The 23029-nt window shown below is 34.2% G+C and overlaps 1 protein-coding gene across 1 annotated transcript in view; it reads right to left on the bottom strand.

Moving 5' to 3' along the window:
• Positions 1-23029, bottom strand: part of LOC126771757 (neuropeptide CCHamide-1 receptor-like) — a 251636-nt gene that overhangs the window by 108020 nt on the left and 120587 nt on the right. The gene's annotated exons all lie outside the window — the stretch shown is intronic.

Genomic DNA, 23029 nt, shown 5'->3' with positions numbered 1-23029 from the left:
AGCAGCGTGGTGGAATAAGCTCCAAACCTTCTCCTCAAAAAGAGGAGAGGAGACCTTTAGCCCAGCAGTGGGACATTCACAGGCTGTTACGGTTACGGTTACGGAGTTTTCATTCCGGAGTCTGAAAACTGGAAGTGTTTACAATATGTATACATATTTTTTACTTAACGGATGGTATAGAGACGCAAACGTATATGAATAGCGTCATAAACTTCGTCATCTCTCCTATTAGCACGAAGCGTTTAACTCTCCCAATTCTCATATTGTGCAATGTTAAGTAAGATTGATCTTCTGTAAGTATGTGAGCTTCATCTCAGAATACATTCAGTTTAAGCGAGTTTGTAAAAAAACACAATCATTCGATTTTTTTACATAAAATATTCTATTTATATGCGGAGTACATTTAGTCTGTCTAAAATTCAAATCAACCGTTTTAATAAGCATTTATTCTATACAATTTCAGTGCTGGAAGTTATTACGTATAGTACATACGAATGTTATGCTAAATATGTTTTTTTTTGTGTGTGTAACATACTCTGGTGTTTTATTTATATAATATATTGAATTAATTTTTTTTATTAAACAGTTACTTGGACATCGTTTATTATTTGATCGGAAATCTCAAGTAAATTCAATTCGTTCAACTCGTTGAACACAACGCAGGACCAACTTCAATTCGTTAAATTCGTTTGCACTGCACTATAATATCTCCTGCGTAGTTGGCTAGTCTCTCTTGTGATTGGCTGCCGTGGCCGAAATCGGTCTGGAGGACATTATTAGAATAATGATGTGCTCAGAGATAAAAGTATTTTTGAGCGAATGAAACTGCAAATCGCTGCTACTTATACAAGAAAATTATACATGAATACTTTCTCTGAAACGCGCAGCATTGCAAAAGAACATCGCATTCCAAAAACACCTCTCTCCATTTATAAGTCATTTGGTATATAAATAATTAAATAAATGTACAGAGTATTTAAATATACCAGCCGAGTTGAGTGTTGCTAAATGTTATATGCAATCCTATATCAGATTAGAGTTTCTAGAACTTTCGCGGCTTCCTTTAGCAACTCGACGGACGTTTAGTCAGAATATGTAAGACAAACTATACAGTAATTAAAACTTATAACGAACTTAAAATATGTTTTATATACTGATAAGTGCAAACTTACAATTTGTTATTTTCTTGTATAAATTAAAGTAGAGATACCATCGCGTGGTGGAATAAACTCCAAGCCTTCACCTCAAAAGGAAGAAGATTCCTCAGCCCAACAATACGACATTTACAAGCTGTTAATTTTTTTACTTTGTATAGCAACGAAGTATGTACAATTCATACCACGCACACACAAGTGAGTGGAGTTAACTGTCACCATATGTGTTTGTCGGTCTTACCCTCAATGCAAGCTTATACATGTTAAACATATATAATAATTAAAATGATTGGCATTTAATTTAAGGGTTGCCTTAATGGGTAACCTTTAATCGGTGAAAAGATACCACGACATATACATAACAAAATCATAAACGTATATATAGCACGAGGCTAATTAATATAAGTAAAAATAATTAATATCGTAATTATAGAAAGAAATATTAACAAAAATAAGCTAAAAATCCAAATAAGTACTATAAATGATGAATGAATGTACATACATATTATTAACTTCCATATCAAATCTTAAATCTAAGACCATTAATCCTATTCAGTTATCTAATATTGAATCAAACATATTAATTTTTGGGATAAGCTTAGCTTTGTACACGTTTAATTAAGGATAACATTAAGTTTTTTTTGGTTTATGATAATATTTAATGTTGTATGTGTACATCAAAGACAACATTCATTCGATGTCATTACGTTACTTACGACACCAGCTATTTTGTATACATATTTATAACAATATAATATAATATATATTATTTAGCAAACAATCTTTTTCTCAAATAAATTAAAGTAAAATTGGCTAATAACAACTAATCTCAGTTTTATTAATGTTAGTCTTTATTTTGTTATTATATAGATTTTAGTAGTATTGTAATATTAATGCCACGTATATATTTATACTTACTATATTTTGTCCTTCCAAATTGTGTAATTTAATTTTGACTTATTTATCTTTTCTTTCATTATTATTTAAGATACTTAGTGTAATTTTTGCATGTCGTGGTTACCTATAAGCATGGCAACTTATACCCTTAGACCTATTACTTTGTAAACTTTTAATTTGTAATTATTACTGTATGCCATGTTGGTGATCCTAAATAAATAAATAAATAAAATAGGAAAATTTTATCCAGTATGGAAATTAACGAATACCAACTTTACGCTTTTTATCATATGTATTTTGTCAATTGTATAAGCCCTATAAAATAATATCTAATAATATATAGTCACTAGATAATTCTAAACTTATAATTTCAACGTTTTAAAAATAAAGCCGATGACGTTTCAAGAGATGGGTGATCCCCAAGTGACATCATAGCAAAAAGTATTCAATCACTCTCGTCTAAAGCCGAGATGGCCTAGTGGTAAGAACGCGTGAATCTTAACCGATGATCGTGGGTTCAAACCCGGGCAAGCACCACTGAATTTTCATGTGCTTAATTTGTGTTTATAATTCATCTCGTGCTTAACGGTGAAGGAAAACATCGTGAGGAAACCTGCATGTGTCTAATTTCATTGCAATTCTGCCACATGTGTATTCTACCAACCCACATTGGAGCAGCGTGGTGGAATAAGCTCCAAGCCTTTTCCTCAAAAGGGAGAGGAGGCCTTAGCCCAGCAGTGGGACATTAACAGGCTGTTACTGTAAAGATGGGTAGTCTCATTCGATGACGATGCCACAGGTTCGCTGTTTTATATGTATTTTTAATTTTTATTCATTAATAGGCAAAGTAAAAAATATTTCCTGATTTTTTTTAATAGAAACGAATGCCTTGCCACAGTAAGGATGTTATAAATTTGCGTTATCGGAAACTGGGCGTAATAAGTTTGCCTTTACTTGTCGTATTTATACAATAATTGTTTTTTTATTCTGTTTTACATTTCTCTTATAACTTCAGAGACGACATTTTATTATTTTCTGAATTGTTATTAATGGTTTTATTTTATTAATGTATTTTGTGTACCGCCATCGTTATTTCTTATAAGATTATCGCCTTGTTCAGACTAACCTAGTGCTTTAGTCGATTAACGAGTAATTAAGTAATTAAACATGTCTTAACGCCAAAAATTAAGTCAAATAAACTTGAATTTTTCCTGTTGAACATTGAATCCTGTCCTGTTGCTGTCAACATATAATAAGAGTCGTTATTCTTAGGCAAGATTAGAATACAAAAGATCAATTTAATTTCGATACTAGTCTAATTAATTACCTATAAACTATAGACGGATGTACTATGAATAGCGCAACAGTTAATGGGCTAGCAATATAAAAGTCGCAGGTTCGATCCTGATTCCTTGTGCTATTATTCTCTCCATCCCTGAAACGAGTTTTATGCTTATTTGGAGGAGTAAATAGGAATGTTAGTCATTTTCTTAAAACAGGAATTTCTAATAATCTATTAAAAAAACTGTGATTGTATCCCGTGATTTTCTCATTAAATATTTGAGACAAAACTGTTTAATATATTCATCTTCTGTCCTTTATAACATTTTAAATTATGTTTGTGGTTACAATTGACAGTAGAGTGAACTTTTTTTAAATAAAAAAAGTTATTTCACATACATAATATTGACATAGTGTTTAAGTTCACATCCTCTTCGGGCATTGCGACAAAGGTGCTCTATCATCTAAGTTATCCGTCTGAAGTATTTGTATTGGGAGTGTCAGCTAAGAGGTGATCAGTCATAAATGGAACTAATGTTGAACATGGACGGCCTGGAGAACAGCAAACGGAATTTATTAGTTATTTCGTATTTCTGAAATGCGAAGACAAAATCTTTGATGCTGGGTTATTAGTTAACTCTACGGTCTCTTATATAAATTTTTACATGACGTACTATTCCACCATAAGCTTTAGATTGACGTCTCAACGCCAGACATCAGTGGTTTTTACATATGTCATTAGTGAACGACGTCTTGTTTGGAACAATAGTTGATAAACGATGCTCATGTGTAGTATTAGGAGTTTACTCATATCCTATCAGTTATTACTTACACCGTTGGTTGCCTGGAAGAGATCGCTGTTGTAGCGATAAGGTCGCCATAATTGTATGCTACTTTTATTTAGGCTGTATCCATGTTTAGTATTTTTCTCTTTGTGGTGTACAATAAAGTATAAAGTAAAGTTTACTATATTTACTTCTGTAAATCTTTTTCAGTAATTCCTTTTCTGCGAACATTAGTTATGGTAATGCATGGATATGCACCGTAGTGCGGTGCATGATGTGACTTTGTAATTGGCTGATGGTGTTTATAGGATAGGACAGGCTTAGCTTATATCAGTTTGTAAGTCAGCAGAATCAAGGCGAAGATTTGCACCGTCACTCTTCTAACTAGAAGTAGCTACTGTATAGTATAATAATACAGTACTATTATATCCAAGGGTCTAGGGCAATAACAGAACTAAAATATATAAAATTGTATTTGATAGAGTATCTTGAACGTTAAAGAACACTATATTTATATTGGGCGTAAACAAATTAAAAATAATATATAAACAAATATATTAAACGAAAACTAATAATAAAAGCCTCACGCACACAGAACACACAGCATACCTAAGGTAACTTCTACGTAATGCTTGCCTCGTATTATATAATTTATTTCATGTTAAGTGGACGAAGAATATATCATATATGTAATGTAGAATTAAAGAGTCTTTCGGCACTGGTTTGAAAACGCGTATTAACATTCTTTGGACACGTCTCACGGCAAAAAAATTGCTCCATGGAGCGCCTTATCGTTCAAGGCAAGGTGGATATCACAACCATTCCAGAACGTGGAACGTGAAAGGACGCCCATACGATGGACTGAACATATAAAGGCAACTGTTGGCGGTCATTTACATGAGTGCACCAGGCTCACCACAAATCGGGACAAATGGCTAACGTTCGTGAGGCGAATACCATCTGCACTGAACCATTTGTGATACTACATGGCGACCATGACGACGAAGAAAGATTAAATGATATTTAGTTAACATTAACTTATAATATTTAAATCAGTATTCAATTGTTATTGTCTCTATTCGCAAGTGTCCTAAAGTTATATTTAAACAATTTCAATATAATATTCGTATAGTCAAACAAAATACATGCCCAGGCTGTCAAACTTGTATTATTTACATAATGAAATTTTAATATGATTGATGATAGTAACTTAGTGTTTTTGAATGAAATTATGGAATAAAATACTTATCAATATAGGACCAATTTATACAGGTAAAACTTGCAATTAGTGATATTACCCTTGTGGAAGATGTGGACGCTCCATATACATCTGCGTCAACAGAAAATAAGCAAGAAATCACCGCAGAAAAGTGAAAAATACAGTAGTTTGTTCTTAGCCCAACTTGTTGATTTAAACCCAAATTTATATAGCCAACTTAATTTTTATTGAATACAAAAAACAATGACACTTAAAAACAATCCGATTAGGTAAAAATTTAGATCAAAAGAGCATCTTTTCTTATTGCATTACAAGAAACCTTTTTTTTTATTCAATAAGAAGGCGGACGAGCTTATGGACACCTGATGGTAAGTGGACGCCAACGCCCATAGACATTGGCATTGTAAGAAATGTTAACCATCGCTTACATCACCAATCCGCCACCAATCTTGGGAACTAAGATGTTATGTCCCTTGTGCCTGTAATTATACTGGCTCACTCACTCTTCAAACCGGAACACAACAATACCAAGTACTGCTCTTTTGCGGTAGAATATCTGATGAGTGGGTGATACCTACCCAGACGAGTTTGCACAAAGCCCTACCACCAGTAAATCTCCTTAAACTACCTCTTCTAATGTTCATCGCGTTGATAGACATAGATAGAATTAAACAGACGACAAAGTACCTAATATTTAACATTACAGTACAGTACAGTAACAGCCTGTGAATGTCCCACTGCTGGGCTAAGGCCTCCTCTCACTTTTTGAGGAGTAGGTTTGGAGCTTATTCCACCACGTTGCTTGAATGCGGGTTGGTGGAATACATATGTGGCAGAATTTTGTGAAATTCGACACATGCAGGTTTCCTCACGATGTTTCCTTTCACCGTCAAGCACAAGATGAATCATAATAACAAATTTAGCACATGAAAATTCAATGATGTTTGCCCGGGCTTGAACCCACGATCATCGGTTAAGATTCACGCGTTCTTACCACCAGACCATCTCGGCTTTTATATCTAACACTACATAAACAAAATATATTAAAGTCAAACTCAAGTTGATTTTTCATAAACGTCCTCAGGGCTCATGAGACATTATCTATGTTTTATTCATGGAGCTTCTATATGATACGCGAACATGACTTTTGCATCAGATATGCACTGGTCTCATAAAATTTCACCTTTAAAACGTATATCTTTATTATATTTAAAAAATATCTTAACACTTGAAATGCTACAATTTTTAGATTTATTTTCATTTTCATTATGGTTGGATGACAAGGACAAGGATTATAAATTTGAATATTTGTCGGGTAGTTACCTCTCGTCTCTTCGTGTTCTAGTATCATTAATATTTAAATTTTAATTTATCTAATGTTATAAGTTAGTTACAAATATCAATAGCTGTATAATGAGTAGGTAATAAAATAAACAACATTTTACAGCAGATTAAAATTCTTATGAAGCTTGTTCGCTGGGGAGAGGTAATGGAAGGAAAAGTTTATATAAAAATATCATCCAAGTAAATTAATTGACTATGTTATTTTGCGACTATTTCCTTTTTAATAAGAGTTCATCTAGCCCATATTATTATTTAGCAGCGATGCTTCTATAAAATATGTAACACTTCAATCGTTGCATTTTATCTGTATTAATTCATGTTTCGTCCAGAGGATTGAAATTGCGATAAAAACGGGAAACGCTACTAGCCTTTTCGTTTCACGCGAACTTGATTTGTGCGGTGGCTATTTTTAATTGTTATTTCTATATAATTATATAAGACTTATTGTTAGTCATTCTAATTTTAAATTGATTTTTAATATTCTTTTTGTACTATGTACTGACATAAAACTAATTATGAAGAAATTTGTTACCATTTAGTTCTAATTACGATTACATCAATTGCAGATCGCCACGTTCGTCGATGTGTAGCCTGCTCATCTTTGTCAAAGGAGAGGAATAGACACATGAGCGGTAAATTAGCTACTGCACTGAATGCACTCTCAGCCATATAGAATGAAGGACATGCAATTAAAACTTATCTATGGCACTGTGGCACTTCAATAAGTACCACAGGGGCGAGGCGATACTATATGAGGGCACTAGTTTATTCGATCAGACCAGTTTCATCCGACTGACTAAAACGGCCAATGCATGAACTGAAAGATGTGATAAGGCAACCTACAGACCTTTTGTCAGCTGTCACTGAAACACCCAGTGAACTGTTGATATCCAGAGCCATAGATTATTTACTAAGATTATATTTATAGAGCCGTGTTGGCCCAGTGGTTAGAAGACGAGAATCATAACCGACGATTGAGAGTCCAAACCTGAGAAAGCACCATTAATTAATCTCGTGCTCGGCAGTAAATAAAAACATTGAGAGGAAACATGTATGTAGTGGATGAAAATCTCCAACCTACATTGGAGCACTATAGTGGAGAAAATTAAACCTGAAATGATGAAAGGGTAGTCCGAAACGTGGGGTATTTTTTATTCATCTGACAAAAAGCTAATACCAATTAATAATTGAGTTGCCAAAGTCGAGATGCGCTGAGAGTCGTTAAGCTGTGGAAACTGTGTCGAGCACTTCGGTAACGGCTCGAAAAATTGTACACTAGCTACGTACCATTGAATTTGGAATTACTAGTATATTGTTCTTATGCTATTTTATTTAACATTTGTAACCAATCATTTCAAAATCATTTGCAACATGTTTTGAAATATTTTCTTTTTATTTTATTATCTAAATAGGTGTAATGTAATTATATATCATTTGACGAGCCGGTTGGCGTGGTTGGTAGATACTTGCCTTTCATGCTGAAGGTTTTGGGTTCGATTCCCACCCAGGACAGACATTTGTGTGCATGAAAATGTCTGTTTGTCCTGAGTCTGGGTATATTTATCAATATAAGTATGTATTTACAAAAGAAAAGTAGTATATGTAGTATATCAGTTGTCTGGTTTCCATATTACAAGCTCTGCTTAGTTTGGGATAAGATAGCCGTGTGTGAATAAGGTCCCAGGATATTATATTATTATTATATACATTTGGCTATACAAGATAGTTTAAAACATGATTACTTGTAGTGATTGTAGTGATAGAATTATCGCTTAATTCGCGTCACCAATTTGATGGTAAAGTAACAGTCCCAAGTCCAAGTCCTAAAGTAAATGTCCCATTGCTGGGCTAAAGCTTCCCCTTTCTCCTTAGAGGGATTTATAGATTCATTGTAAAAACATTATAAGAGCACAACAAAACTCATAGTTTAATTTTATTTAGTAAATATTATATTATAATAGTAAAATTTTAGGTCTGTCAGTCAGTTTGCTACGATTTTTTTCATATTACAACGATAAATCTAAGAGATTACAATGTGCTACACAAGACGTAGAAATAAGTTCGCAAGAACCCATGTTCAGGCGGAGAATGTTTGATAAAGTACTAGATCATAAATCTCGAGACATTGTTTTATTCGTGTTTCTCAAGTCTAAGTTTTTTAGAGAAATGGACAGATGTGCCAAGCTACTTTCGTATGTTTTTAGAAATTATAATATAATTACAGGCACAAGGGACATAACATCTTAGTTCCCAAGGTTGGTGGCGCATTGGTGCTGTAAACTATGGTTAAAATTTCTTACAATGCCAATGTAAGGAATGGGCGTTGGTGAACACTAACCATCAGGTGGCCCATATGCTTGTCCGGCTTCCTATTCAATAAAAAAACTTATAAAAATGTACATGAATTTTCTTTTAAAATAAAATCTCAAAAAGCGTATTTAACATATGAATATTATTTCATGGCATTATTTAACCGATTAAATGTGTTGTTTAACTAATTAGATTTTATTATTATATTTATAAAAAAATAACTTACAAATTATACATACATATTGGTATTCTTAAAGCTTATTATATATATAAGGTTTCTAAGAGTACATTGCACATTACTCATGTTTGACTTGCATATATAAAGAACTAAGATTTTGAAATTAAGCATATTCTTGAATCAATTAAACAATGCTGTCCTTTTCTTTCGAATGGCAAATCAATAATGACAGAGAGAGCGAAATCAGTGTTTAACTTAATAGCTGCTAAGCAACGATTATAAGTAAGGCAGTTAATTTATATTATCATATCGTTGCCATATCATTAAATAGAATTAATATAATTATCGTAAGCTTAGTTAAATAAAGCAGTTACTAGATTATCCTGTACTAATGTGAAGTAGTTGTTTGAGGATAATTATGTTACTGGATAATTGTGGTTACATCCGCCCTTTAAAACGAAACGCAAAAAATACTAAGTACTGCTGTTTAGCGGTAGACTATCTGATGAGTAGGAGGTACTTACCCAGACGAGCTTGAACTTTCATTTGCACATTCATTTCTCATTTAATAAGAAATAAAGAATAATTTTACTAAAAAAATATTTAAAAAACTAATATAATAATATTAATATTCATTGTTAAATAAATCTCACGCTATAAGTAACATTAAGCTACATAAGATGCACAATACGACGAATTTATCGATAAATTATACATCTCTTCCAAACAATTAAAAATAAAAGAACTTAAGGACTTTTGAAAAACCAACCTGTTATACTGTTGAATAGGGAATAAAATAATCTTTCACCACATAAAAAAACAATTAAATAACTAATGAGGGTGTATTAACTACGCCTCTTTACCTGTTTGGACTTTGCCATTTCAAAGTTGTGCTAAAGAGAGAGTAGAGTAGTAAGTAAGTAGTAGTAGTAGTAGAATTGTTTAGTTTCAATTCTTTGTGTAAAATTATCTCGACTAATAATCGGAGAAATTGATCAAAAAATTGAATTAAATTTAATATTAACCAATTGTGTTGGCGCGTGATTTAGCCAGGTCACCCATTTGCGATTTATCAATGTACATATTATCTAAAAAATAGCTTTGTCATCATCAAATAACATATGAGGGTTTGTTTGTGTCAAAGTGGATTTCAAAAAAGCGTGTTAGTGTTTTTTTAGCAAGTAAAGTATGGTTTAATTTTAGGTAATAATAATAATAGTTAGTAGCTCGTCGTAGACGTAATGGGTCAGTGATTAGAAGACGTGAATCTTTAACTCTTAACCGTTGATTCCGCCTGGAGAAGCAGCACTGAATATTCATATACTTAATTTGTGTTTATTTTCACCTCGTGTTCGCGGTGGAGAAAAAATCCTTAGGTAATATGCATGTGGCGGACGAAATGTGATCACGTGACCACACGAGGGAGAGGAGGTCTTAGTCCAGCGGAAGGCCATTTACGTTTTTAAATGAGGTTTATTGGTGACTAACAAAAAATTTTTCATAAGGCGTATTTACTTGCTTAATGACTTGTTTAGTGACAATTGTACCAAGTTCTTGTGTTGACTTGTCTAAAGGTGACTTGGTAGAGAAAGTCTTCAGGCATTACGTCCCCCTTTTGTTTAATCTTAATTAATTTAATTTTAAGGTTTTGGTATAACCCACGCAACAGTTATCGAACGCCAAATCATCAATACTTCGTAGTGAGTGCTCTGGTCTAAATGACTTATATTTCTGGGAGTGTCATTGTCTATGGGCGAAGATGAATACTTATCATCAGGTGGCACATTTGTTAATGAGTTTAGGATTTCCTTCACCGCCGTGCAAAAGATTAAATAATTATAAAAAAATATATTGAGTTTTGAACTTGCAATCTTCGGATTAAATTCTCGTATTTAACCATTGGGCCATCTTCGCTTCGGATAAGTAATGTTTGTAACACCGAAATAAATATAAATCAAACAAAACTGACCTATTTATATCATTTGTAATATGAGAATGAAAGCGTTTCCGTATCCATGCCGAGATTTCCAGATGCTGAGCATTCACAAATAACTGTCATGCAATCGTTTATAGTTAATCGTCGTGGCTTCGAGGTATTTTCGCATCCCTTCTGATAATTTCGTGTCACGTAGTTCGACGTGATAGGTCGAAGGTTTGTCCTTAATTTTTTGTTCACGTTAGATACATATGTTTTTTTAGAGTTCGCGTGTTCTTACCAGCCAGTTAATTCATTAATTAATGTACATAAGTACAATTTTTGCTTTTGTGCATCGATTAACATTCTCGTATAACATAATTATTTTGATCACTTCACACCTTGCTGGTTTGAAGCAATCACTTCATATTGTAATATTAATACCGCTTGTATTTAATTTTATACTTCCAAATTGTGTTAAATTTATTTTTATTTTCTTTAATTATTATTAGAGTTTAGAGACATTTTTGCATGCGGTGGTTACCTATAAATTTGTCAACTTTTACCCTAAGACCTATTAGTCTGTAAACTTTTAATTTGTAATTATTACTGTATGTCATTTTTCGAATGAATTAAAAACCTTTTTAAAAAATGTAAATCATATAGTACCCTATTCTAATAAACTCAGTTTATTTAAACTTTTTCATTGGTAAATGTAAAGTATTCAATTTTTTTTAAGATTCGTGATTTTTCCCATCGAGTAAAGTGATCGTATTTTCATAACACATAGGGTGAAGAAAGAAATAAAGAAAAAATCATTATTATGCTGCATGAAACGAAACCATTTTATAACGACCCTTAAAAGACAGATTCAACCACACCGCATTCATTCGAAATGTCATCTGTAAATTTAATCTCAGAACACACGAGATTTCCTTTATGAGATCGCAATCAATGCATGCTGTTTCTATCCTTTTGATGTTTCCATATCATCATTTGTTATTTCTGTTATTGATAGCAGGTAAGTTTTTATATGTCTATCTTGACAGATATATCAAGACTTAATTTGTCGTACAAGCTAGCGTCTCTTAATCTTTTTATTTTTAAGATGCAATATTGCAGCCTAAAAATAAATTAGGTATATAAGGTTTAAAAATCATTATTTTTCATAAAAGACAACATCACTTACATGAAAACAATAAAGTAAAGCTAAGTCATCGTAAGCTATTACAAGTTATTTACCAATTTAATGTACTTACTTTTAAAGTGGGTAGTTTTGAAATATTCTGAAAGTTTATATAAATGTATATATTTATACTTAATGTAGTCGTTGAATACTAGAAGAAGAAGAATAAATAATAATATTAAAATATAAGATTTTTTCCGTTGAATCAATGTATTGTTGAATGCAAAATGCTGAAAACAACAATAGATAGTTTTAAATGACTTATTTATTCTTTACAAGAATCCTCTTCATTCGAAAGCGGTTCCCATTCCGCTCCAAAGTTTTTTCCATTTCAATTTCAGATGTTAAAATAACGTTTTACATAACGTTCGAAAACCTAACTAATATTATAAATGTGAAAGTGACTTTGTTTATTTATTTCGTGCGTTTAACTTCTCAACCGATCGTAATGAAATTTGCATACACGTACGAGGTACAGAGTAATCATCCTCTCCTTTACACTGTCGATGCCGTAGGCGGAAACTTATTTATAGTAACCAGGTAAGTCTCTTTGGTCTTACTAAGTCATAAGATTTTAAAGGTGGTATTTTATAATAGATCAAATACCACCGATTCATAAAAAAATACACTAATCTGAGAAAAACCAGGGAAAGAAACTTTGGAGGTTTTATTTTATATTTATTTAAATTATGTATTCGATTACTATTTTCAAAATAACAAATAAAACTCGATGGTGTTGTTTTTTAAATAAGGATATGTATCTATGTCCTTATGGATGTTACAAAGATAATAAATTGGGCAATGCGACGACCATGTAACCTCATTATTTTTATGAAATCGAGAGCATATTTCTACTAGAACTAAGGTTGCAATTTATATTATTGATTACTGTTGAGCAATAAATATACTTATGTATATATAATAGACACGAAGTAATTCAGCAGACATATGTTTATGCATGTCCAGCAATTCTGTATTTAACTAGCGTCGATGTCAAATGAATCTGTACTTAAAATTTGTTAAAATATCATATAAATATATTTCATATTAAGTTGTTTATTGATAAATTGATCGCATTGACCCGAGAGGTAAAACTCGCTGTGTATACGCAGCATTAATATCGTGGCCACATCAAAACCCTCTTAATAAATGCTATTTTCAAATTTAAACCTTCAAGTTTGGTGGTAAAATTTAAAATTATTCCGTTTTAATTAAAAATTACTGAATTGAGAGCATCCTCCTTTTTGGAGTCGGTTATAAATGGTTTCACTAATTTATTACTGAAATGAAAAAGAATGGTTTTTTGTGCAATCAAGTGAGCAAGTTTTTAAATAAATTTTACTGAGCTTAAAATTAATTGCTTCAAAGGTTGAAGTAAAGTTACATGATATTACATATTAATATTATGTATAATAATACATTATTGTATAATGGATGCCACACAAGTTAAATATTGAAATTTCCTACTAAGTAAATGTTTGATCGTGAAACGCAAGCCAATCAGAAATGAGCTTATCTTTTGTTATCATTATTAACACGCTGAACAATGGAAAAAATACTGTTATTGCTCTTTTTGGAAAATTTAAATTTGTTTTTCGCATTTCCTCTGGAAATAAATGTTTTATATTTTAAATTAAAATTTTCTCTCGTTTATGACTGCTGTTAAATTTAATAAGTACTGTTTGGTATAATTTGTTCAGTCTTACATAAGGAAGATAACGGTTAAGTATTAAAATCATATATACTCGGTAATAGGTTCCTTGTGCTGTTCAAAATTTATAGCTTTATAGCCACAGTATCATCATAGTATAAATGTTACATGGTCACTTTCGTCTGTTAAGGGCAAATTGCCACCTCGACCCAAACGGTATCTAAGATGCCTAAAATAGCAGTGAACAGTTCACCTGTTTCTATCAATATGTATATGTTAAAAAGTCTTAAGATATCGGTTAGTAAAAGCATTTTTTTTTTCTTTACGAGTGTATGTATGACAAGAGTTATGTATAAAACAAGCTAAAATAACATCATCATTTTCTGCCCTTATACCATTTATATGGGATCAGTACAATATTTAAACTACAAGATGGACAGACTCTGATGACGACAATATTTCTTGGTAGATTTCTTGGGGCTTCTCCCTGGGGGTTCCGCTAAGCCATAAGCATAGCACAGCACGCGGTAATGAAAACGTGGTAAAAATACCACACAATCTGATACTCTGGAGCAAAAGACTCAGCAAGAAGATAAAAAAATACTTATAGCATTTTTATTCCCCGTACGATCGCAATTTCATTTTATGGGCGACAAATTAACCAGCTAGTCTAATTGCAACTTTTTTTATAGTTTTTCGTCTACTTCAGAATTCAAGGATTTAACTACAAACGGCTTTTGAATATAATTAAATATAGAAGACGTTTCTAAATTCTTTTCATTTTTCAGGATAGTTCACGTCCTCAACGTCATTTCCCTGACATCAGACCCCAATATGTCAACGCATATGGCGTCTAAAAATAGGCTCGTCCCGGATCCTAGTTAATGAATTATACTATAATGATTTATTAATAGCTACAGGAAATATGGGCCACCGCAAAATATCATGTAAGCTGTAATGTTTGACTTCCGTCCGACGGGTCAGTGTATTTTTCCTTTTGGCACCCACTTGGGGAAACACGCCTCCACACTTTGCCCATCCCTATCGTGGCAATACGTCGCTCGCTTCACGTCTCTTTTCCATTTTTTTTTCCCAAATGGCAGCGCAACAAAGCAGAAATAACGGTCGTACAGCTGTGCACACCCCCACCATACCCTCGCTGTTTGAGGTCGAGTTCTCAAATATCCGTGGACTCCACGCTAACCTCAACGCTATCCACCACCATCTCGAGACAGCACGGCCAGCAATGTTGTTTCTCACGGAGACACAAATACTCCGCCCTGCCGATACCAGCTACCTTAATTATCCCGGCTACACGCTTGAAGAATCCATCAAAGCGAAAGCCGGAGTATGCTTGTTCGTCAAGACGGATGTTTGCTGTCACCGACTGCGCTGCTTGGAGGACCCCTCCTTCTCTATGTTGGTGGTACGTGTGGACCTGGTTCGTCAGAGCCGAGTCTACGTGTGCCTCTACAGATCCCACAATGGTGACTTGGTGACAAGCCGATTATTTGAACATCTTAGTCGGGTGGCAGATGCTGCGCAAGAGCAATTTCCTAACGCGGAATTGGTGTTTTTGGGGGATTTTAATGCTCACCACGAATCATGGTTGAAATCCCTCAAAACTGACCATGCTGGAAGGACTGCTCATGCTTTTGCTCTCACACATGACTTGACCCAACTGGTTGATCAGCCCACCAGGATCCCAGACATTGATGGGCAAGCACCTTCTCTACTGGACCTTCTGCTGACTTCTCACCCGGTGGAATATCAGGTTGTGGTTCAGGCTCCTCTTGGCTCTTCGGATCACAGCCTTATATCTACCAGAGTGCCACAGGCCAAGCTGCCGCCACTAGCGGTATGCAAACGTCGCGTTTGGCACTATAAGTCGGCGGATTGGGACGGTATGCGCGATTACTATGCGTCGGTCCCTTGGAAGGAACGTTGCTTCAGTGGGAATGACCCGACAGCTAGTGCCGCTGCTGTTGCTGGCGAGATCATGTTGGGAATGGAATACTACATTCCTAGCTCAGATCTCGTCAGTAAGAGTACGCGTAACCGTTGGTTCACTCGTGAATGTGCCGATGCTGTATCATCTAAGCAGGCGGCATATCGCAAGTGGATCATCGGCTGCATTAGCGGGGCATCTAACATTGACTCACTGAAAGCAAACTATAATAAAAATTCCAAGTCCTGTAGAAAGGCATACACGAGAGCGGATGCACAGCGCATTGTACAGATTGGTCATGACCTTGTTTCGCATCCTAGGGCCTCCCGTAGCTTCTGGCGTCTGACCAAGTCTGTGCAAAACAATTTCTGCCAACCTTCGCTGCCACCGCTCAGAAATCCGGACGGATCGCTAGCTCACAGTCCGCAAGAGCAAGCTGATCTCCTGGCTAAACTCTTTGCCGGCAATTCCGTCATCGATGATTGTAGTGCGCTGCCACCTACAATACCTTCATGTGGCCATACGATGCCTGACATCAAAATCAGGCAACGTGATGTGCTTGCGGAGCTGCAATCACTTGATGTACGGAAAGCTAGCGGTCCCGATGGAATACCAGCCATAGTGCTGAAGAAGTGCGCAGCGGAGCTGTCTCCTGTGTTAACGCGCCTGTTCCAACTTTCTCTCTCTTCGGGATGTGTGCCGGAGGCTTGGAGAAGAGCTAATGTGCAAGCGGTTCCCATAAAAGGGGATCGGTCTGACCCGGCAAATTATCGGCCAATAGCTATCACCTCAGTACTTTGTAAGGTGATGGAACGGATTTTAAACAACCAACTGATCCATTACCTAGAAGATCACTGTCTAATTTCACGCCACAACAACTGTGCCTTCTGTACAAAACACAGGTACGATCTTGCGTGGAATATTGCTCGCACCTTTGGGATGGCTCCACTAAGTATCTACTGGAGGCCTTGGACCGGCTGCAGCGACGTGCCGTACGCATTATTGGCGACGTAAAGGTCACAAACACCCTTGAACCTTTACAATTGCGTCGTGAGATAGCAGCACTGAGCGCTTTCTATCGACTGTATCACGGCGAGTGCTCTGAGGAATTATTCTCTCTAATTCCTGCTTCCCCCTTCCTTCTTAAGTCCACGCGAGCTGGTTCTCGATGTTACCGCCTAACTGTGACATCAATTCCATCGCGAACAAAGAAATTTGGCAACTCCTTTCTTTGTCGCACTTCTAAAAAATGGAATTCCTTACCAGCTCACGTATTCCCCTCCTCTTACAACCCGGGTTCCTTCAAACGAGGCGTGAAGAGGCATCTTGCGGGCCGGCAAGGCGAAGGTGGCTAGTGCAGAACGTTTTTCCCATCTGTATTGGCCGTCGTCGCGTTTGGACTCTACTACCACTTACCATCAGGTGGAGTAGAGTCATTTGCCCTCCCGGCAAATATAAAAAAATATATATATATATATAAAATATGCTGTGGTTGGGCACTTAAATAAAACATAGCCAGCAAACATAAAACACGCGCTTCAAGCCGCAAAACAATGTAATATATTTATTGATGTATGACGCAAAAATTTCAAACAGAATATACAATTCTACCGTAAAAAGGATGAAATAAGAACTCTGAAAAAGAATCGGGCTTACCGACATAGCTTCCTAATTAGCAGACTATCATGGCAAAAGGCTGATCAATACATAGTACCGTTCCGGTTTGAAGGGCTAATGAGCCGATAATTATTAGCTTTATATTAAGTATTTTTTGATTTTGTAACTACAGGTACAAGGGACATGATATCTAGCGATGTATACTATGATTAATATGCTTTACATTGCCAAGATGTATTAGCCGTGGTGACCACAACCGGCAAATTGCCAGTATTACCTATTTAACACTAGATTTACCAGACCAGTCATTTAGACTGGTCGTGCAATTTCAATTCAAAATTCCTACTATATTACACTTTTTTTTTTCAGAAATGATGTTATGACTTTTGTAGCTATAATTAGAGAGTACGTTTTATACACTTAATGTTATTTTATATACATTAGTAACAAATATAATTTTTGTTGTTGACATTTATACCAGTACCAGTCAAAATGACAGGTTGTGTTTGTATGAAAAAATGTATGATTTTGGGAATCATGAGACCGATGCAGTACATATAGCACTGAAGCGTATTTTATTATCGTCTGTTGTTAGTTGTGAATGAGCAACTTTTTCCAACAAAGGCCAGATGCAGATTTACTCAATATATGCCAAACAAACCCCAAAAATTTGGCATAAAATTTTGGTTGGCGTCCGATGTAGAGATGAAATATGTGGTAAATGGCTTTCCGTATTTAGGAAATGACGAAACACGAAATGCATCAACCCCCCTAAGCGAATTTGTCGTGATGAAACTTCTTGAACCATATACCATGAAGGGTAGAACTGTAACAACTGATAATTTTTTTACAAGTATTCCCTTGGCGTTGAAATTACGATCTAAAAACACTTCGTTACTTGGAACAATACGCGCAAACAAGAGGGAACTGCCGAAAATTTGCAAACTGAAAAAAGACAGCATGGCACGTTTCTCAACGTTGTTGTACCAATCTAATGGATGCACATTTACTGTTTATAAGAGCAAACCTAATAAAAAAGTACTTCTACTAAGTACAAAACATAAACACATCAAAATTGATTAAGCTGCAAAGAAATTACCTGAAACCGTATCGTTTTATAATAATACCAAATTTGGCGTCGATGTTACTGATCAAATGGCACGAAAATATACGCTGAAATCAGGTTCCAGAAGGTGGCCTCTTCAAGTATTTTTCAATATTTTAGATTTAGCCGCAATAAATAGCTGGGTATAGTACAAAAACACAACAGGAGAAAATATTTCACGAAAAGACTTTTTGTTTCAATTAGCAGAAGAACTTGCTTCAGAATATTAGACTTCAAGGCAAAAACCACACGAAACCAATATACCAACCACAAATGCCACAGTTCCTGTACGAAAATGGTGTCAAAAAGGATATTGCAATAACAATAAAACTACTACTATACTACTACTTTTTGTCATTTTTAAGAGTAAATATAGACTAGAAACCACAAGAAGCCTGTTTTTTATGCACCAGTCATTTTGACTGGTTTGGTAGAAATAGGTATATTCAAATCGCTGGTATATCTAGTGTTAAAAAAATAGCTACTTTTACAATCTTACCAAAAATGCTACCATAAGAAATATGCTTACTCATTTATACTTATTGTGAAGCATGTTTGTTTTATGGCCATTGTCTTAAAATCTTTAAGCACAAAAAGTAAAAAAATAAACTAAACTTAATTTGAGTCTGAACTTTCAATGATAATGAGAGATGTTTAACGTTGGTATAATTAATAATCTCTTTATTCGCAATATTTTTGTTAAAACGTTATTTAATTAAATAGAAAAATATTATAACGAACAGAGAATGCATGTCTAATTAAGTTTATTTATTTTTAATAATCATAATATTTATTATAATAGAGAATACTTAGCCGAGCAAGTCGACGCGCCCAGTGGTTAGAACGCGTGAGGCTCAACCGATGATCGCGGGTTCAAGCCCAGGCAAGTACAACTGAATTTTCATGTGCCTAATTTGTGCTTATAATTTATCTCTTGCTTGAAGATGAAGGAAAACACCGTGAGGAAACCTACATGTGTCTAATTGTGAAATTAGACAAGTGGAATACAGATGTGGCAGAATTTCAGTGATGAAATTCTGCTACATGTGTATTCCACCAACCCACATTAGAGCAGCGTGATGGAATAAACTGCAAACATTCTTCCCAAAAAGGGAGAGGAGGCCTTAGCCCAGCTGTGGGACATTCACAAGCCGTTACTGTATACTTATATAAGATTTGTGCCCAGTAAAAGAGCTTAATAGATATAGTGCCTGGGTAGAATATTCTACCGACAAATAGGAATACTTAGTACTGTTGTGTTTCGGTTGGTGTGGTGTGTTAATCTGTGTTACTTGGCACAAGGGGCATAACATCTTAGCTCCCAAGGTTGGTGGTGCATTGGCGATGTGAGGAATGGTGAATATTTTTTACTTCTAATGGTCCATTTGTAATGGTAGCCCAGGTGGCCCATTTGTCCGTCCTACCTGTATTATAAAAAACCAGCAAGCTTAAAATATAAACATTTGAAGCTTTGGCTATATATGTTGTGTAAGAGTTGTTTAGTTAAAAACCGCTGTGCCTTCTGCAATGTTTGAACATAAAAGTTATATTTATTTTAGTAGTATCTTGGAAGGATGAAATTGCAACTAAAAAATAATCGGAGTTACCGACAAAACTTCCATAATTAGCAGACTGTAGTGGCAATAGGCTGGTCACGTAAGTCGAAAGATCGTTGGCAGGCGAGTCCCAAAGTAATATACGCGGAGAGGAAAACGCAGCGTAGGGCATGATGAGATGTGTCTTCTCTCAAGATTAATCAGTGTTTATCTAAACACCAGCTAAACTATTTTTATAATGAAAGTCGTTTTATTATTATTTGTTAAAAACATACCGTGTTGTCAAATTAAAAATATAAAGTTTTAATAACATATGGAAAATTCATATATTATAATTTGCACAAAAAAAAATCATACATAATATAAAAAATTTATTATTGAAAATTACGCTTTTGAATTTAAAATTCTGTATCTGTATTTTACACAGCGTTATGGATTTTTTTAAATATTTCACGTGGTTTTTTTATTATAATAGCACTTAAAAAAACCGCCAAAAGCGTCGTGATGTTTGTGACGTCACCATATAATAATTATGTAAATGATAAATCGTGTTGTGAATTTAATGATAACTGTGTTACCTTTTTATCTCGTTTTAAATTTTAAAATATTATAATAACCAGATTCTTTTTATTTCAAGTTTGGTTTGAATCAAAGTAATTTTCAGTAGCAGCCAAGGTTTGTGGCTTAGCAGTGCTTGCACTCGCATGCCTCGGAAAGCACATAAAGCCTTTGGTTAAATTATTAAATTATATTATAATATAAAATAAATATAAAATATTTATTAAAGATGATGTTTCAAAACTTTGTATTAGCGGTTACGAAACTGTTCATAAGGTACTACAAGCCTGACAAAATATTTACAAAAAATAACATAAAACGCGTTTTTATCAAATAAATGATTGGTTTAGACATAGTAAGCTCAAAATGATTATATAAAACGTAAAATTAAAATATGACATATATACTATGATATCTTGCACCTCGTAAAAAGCTATCAACAGTTTTTGAATTTACGTTCAGTGTGATGGACATATTGCTTTTAATGCATGTGGCTGCAATCATATCCGCATATCCGTCAACAGAGACCTTAATAAATCAAAACCATGAACGCATATTGAATATTAATTTGTTATTATTTTATATTTTAATAGAAACAAAGCCGAGATGGCCCAGTGGTATCAGATATTCTACCGCAAAACAGCATTACTTGATATTGTTGTCAAACCGGAAGGTTTGAAGGGTGACCAGTGTAGTTATAGGCACAAGGGACATAACATCTTAGTTCCCAAGGTTGGTGGCGCATTGGCGAAGTAAGCGATGGTTGACATTTCTTACAATGCCAATGTCTAAAAGCATTGGTGACCACTTACCATCAGGTGGCTCATTTGCTTGTCCACCTTCCTATTCTATAATATATATATATATATATATATATATATATATATATATATAATGTAAAATAAAATATAAATACGGCGCAAATTATAAAAAGATGCTGGATTTTTAAAGAGGTAAAGGACGCGGCAGTGGGCACTTACGGAATGTCTGGGCCGGCGCGTGGTCGACACTCGATACGCGTCGGGTGCACACGCATTCTTCCGATGGAACGTTTGCCTCTTGCTCTTAACGTAACAAATTATCTTATTAATTATTTGTGATTTATTATCAAGACACTTATTGTGAACGGAATTAAAGTGTGGATAATTACTGTGTTCGTATCGCTTCACAAACCTCTACCCTCATTAGTCAAAAGTATTTACCATGTCTGATGCGAGAAATAACTGTAATCTTAGCGACTTTATATAATATCTTTCTATTATAGTTAAAAAAACACGTGAATTATTTAATCTGATAATTTAGATATTATAATTTATAATTATTTATTGATAATTTATAATTTAGTAATCTACGCGACGAAATATTTAGTCAACTATAAGACAGCGGCCATTTTTAGATTTACAAAAATGGGAATTTAATTTATTAATCATACACAAGAAAATCCTATCGAAATTAACAAATAACGAAATCTATTTATATATATAGATTTCGCGCAGATTTCTATATGCATTTGAAGACGATTTTTTAATATTTCATTTTTTAAATCTCCACAGGTGTGTTTTCCGAGCCTTTGGTATATCTTTTTATTATTCGATTGAGTTTCTTAGTTTGATGTGCCTGCATTTTTTTATTTCCAGGTATAACAATCATCGAAATTTCTGGATTACAAGTTTAATTTCATATAGTCGGTCAGGATTGTCTGTTGATTGATTGATTGATGGAATCCATTTTAACGCCCGAGACTCGTTTTTTCAACGACTTGATAAATAACTAAACATCGACTTCGACATTGACAGTTTCCGAATAAATATTGTCTTAACTAAAATATAATCCACTTCCACACAGGAGACATTGATAGCAAGTCTTTTTGTACAATGCAAAGTGGCAATTGGCCCATCTGATTGGAAGGAGTTATTGCCGCATAGATATTAGAACTAACTTTTTTGTGTAATTTATTTTTCTTGCTTAAAATAGTTATTTTATTATCTTTTAATGAATTGTTTAATCTTATCTTTTAATATAAAATTATCTGTACCGTCTTCAGAATTCAATTTGTTTCAGATAATAATTGTAAGCAACATCCATTAAATTAAAAAAAAATCGAATTATAAAAAATACAATTCAATATTTTCTCAGCGGAGAAGCAAAACTTCTTGAAAAAATTAAATTAAAAGTTTTAATCACTTTTAAATAAATTACTGTGATATGATATCAAAGTGCATATCTGCAATATAATGGGTATTTACTTTGAATATAACCGTGCTCTTTCAGGAAGTCAATGCAGGGTAAGTACCATCATGTTGAGTAACGACCTTCGCAAGCTGG

This window comes from Nymphalis io, chromosome 11 (assembly GCF_905147045.1).
Source record: "Nymphalis io chromosome 11, ilAglIoxx1.1, whole genome shotgun sequence".
In the NCBI taxonomy this organism is placed as follows: Eukaryota; Metazoa; Arthropoda; class Insecta; order Lepidoptera; family Nymphalidae; genus Nymphalis; species Nymphalis io.
This window is presented reverse-complemented; position numbering and strand designations above follow the sequence as displayed.